This window comes from Oratosquilla oratoria, chromosome 23, assembly GCF_046742065.1.
Source record: "Oratosquilla oratoria isolate Oo_2021 chromosome 23, ASM4674206v1, whole genome shotgun sequence".
Lineage (NCBI taxonomy): Eukaryota > Metazoa > Arthropoda > Malacostraca > Stomatopoda > Squillidae > Oratosquilla > Oratosquilla oratoria.
In genome coordinates, this window is record NC_134799.1 from 53,047,793 (window position 1) to 53,050,292 (window position 2,500).

A 2,500-nucleotide genomic window follows, 5' to 3' on the forward strand; every position below is an offset into this window, starting at 1 on the left:
GCACTTAACAGAAGAAAAAGCATTTGGCATCGTAGGGGTTCAGTCTTTTGTCCATGATCCAAGAAGCTGAAGCAACAATAAATGCTAAAGATATCTGTAATGATTTTTTTTTTTTAGAAAGATGATTATTTTCTTTTAAAATCAGTTGCAATCGGAGTGGTTCCTTCCTCTTCTGAATTCACAAAAAATATCATACTTCTCATTTTAATAATAAAAATATTATGATTATTTTTATTTTTCTAAAACCAAAGGAAAAATCCAATAGCTATTGTAAAATTGAAACCCAGGCGGAGAGAGGTACAAAAACGCCCTCAAGCAGGTCCAGATTTACATGTTGTGGGGTCCTGTCAGGTTCACCCCCCCCCCATTAGCATTTAGTAAATTTGTTATATACTAATAAGCATTTGGCATCATTGAAGAAGAGGGAATAGTTGTCTGAAATGTTATGTCATGTATATATGCAATTTTCGTTGCAAGAGTTGAGTTTTAGAGGAACTGAAGAACACTAGGTTTGTTTTTACCCCATCAAAAATTATTCAAATATCAGAAGTTAGGCGTTGTGTAGTGTCTCTTCTACAATTATCATGTTTCTACCGTGAGGGACGTCTACTAAGTGATGTAGATAGTTAGGTGTTTTATATTATGCTTGTTTTTATCAACAGAAACATTATTATATTATAACGACACATTTTTACGATAATAATTAGCACATAGAATATCGTCCCAGTTTTCATGAAACGTGATGTCAGCCACCTCGGAGTTTGTTTACAGTCACAGTCACAGTGCCGCTCGGTGCTCAGTCACAGTCAGCAGGTTACTCGTTTTCTTTATCACGATACATAAAAAAAAAGTGCTTATACTGTTGTAATGGTGTTGGCGCGAGGCCCCTATCTAAATGCGTGGGGCCCTTCCCTAAACCCGGCCATGCTCCCAAGTGACCTATGCTAACATTTGCAAATTTCTTATATATCATTTTTTTAAATCGTGTTTTTCTAGGAATGGGTTTTTTCATGGTGAGGGATTTTTTTCTTAAATCCTCTATTCCCTCAGTAATGGAACTAGTCGAAATTATTTCTCCCACATGTATATTCTATTTTCAATTCTATCAGTTGTCGAAAACTCGCCTGATTTAATTTCATGAGTATGAGAACAAAGTCTTTCTATTTTTTGTTGCAAATGTTATCGCAGTTGATATGAAGTCACGTCCCCTTCAGATTTTATGTGACTTTCGAGCAATGACGTCATTCGCACGCCCCACCCCTTTTCGAGTGGGCAGGCTTTGTTTTTCTTTTTTGGATTCGAGATCTTATTCCTCTCGCGATTTTTATATTGAAAAAAAAAAAAAAAAAACGTTGGAAGGAAAATATGCCCACTCAACATATTCCCTGCTGTGGTTGTCCACGAGGGGTTTTGTTTGGCTCTGCGTGCATGGTGGTCTTTGAGGCTTGAATGCCAAACTGGCTTGGAGGGGCTGTCAACCTTCATTCAGTCGTCTGGTGTCAGCATGGCGCCGGAGCTAGAAACAAATGACATATAACGGCAAATGTTTTTACTTTTATTTTCATTCATTTACTCATATATCTATTTACTCAGGTATTCATTTACTAATTTATTCACTTGTTTACTTATTTGTTTATTTATCTATTTATCTATTTCTTCATTTATCTTTTTGTCTATCTATTTATTTATCAAAATATCTATTTATTTTTCTTATTTGTTTATTTATCTTTTATCTATTATTATTTATTCATTCATTTATTTATCTATTTACTTATTTCTTTATCTATTTGTATATTCATTTATTCATTCATTCATTTATTTATGTACTTATTCACTTAGTCATCTATTAATTTATTTTCTTATTTGTTTATTTATCTATTTATTTATTTACATATATACTTATTTATTTGTTTATCTATTTATTTCCCTATGTAGTTATTTATTTACTTATTCATTTATCTATTAATTTATCTATTTCTTACAAATCTTGGTGGTAATAGTAGTAGTGGTTGTGGTAATGGTGGTGAAGGTTGTGTGATGGACAGTGGTGGTGGTAGGACAGTGGCGGTGGTAGTGGTAGTGGTAGTGGTGGTAGTAGTGTTGGTGGTAGTAGTAGTGGTAATAGTAGTAGTGGTAGTAGTTGTAGTAGTAGTAGTTGTAGTTGTTGTAGTAGTAGTAGTTGTAGTAGTAGTAGTAGTAGTAGTAGTAGTAGTAGTAGTAGTAGTAGTAGTAGTAGTAGTAGTAGTAGTAGTAGTAGTAGTAGTAGTAGTAGTAGTAGTAGTGATAGTAGTAGTAGTAGCAGTAATGTAATAATAGTAGTAGTAGTAGACGAAGTGGTGGTAATGATAATGGCGATGATGTTGGTGATGATGATGGAGGTGATAATGATAGTGATGGCGGAGGTTGTGGTGATAGTTCTGAGAGTACAGTAGCAGATGTAGTAGGAGTGGTTTGACCATGACCTACCACCTTTCACCACCAGTCGGAGGGTGTAAAGGAG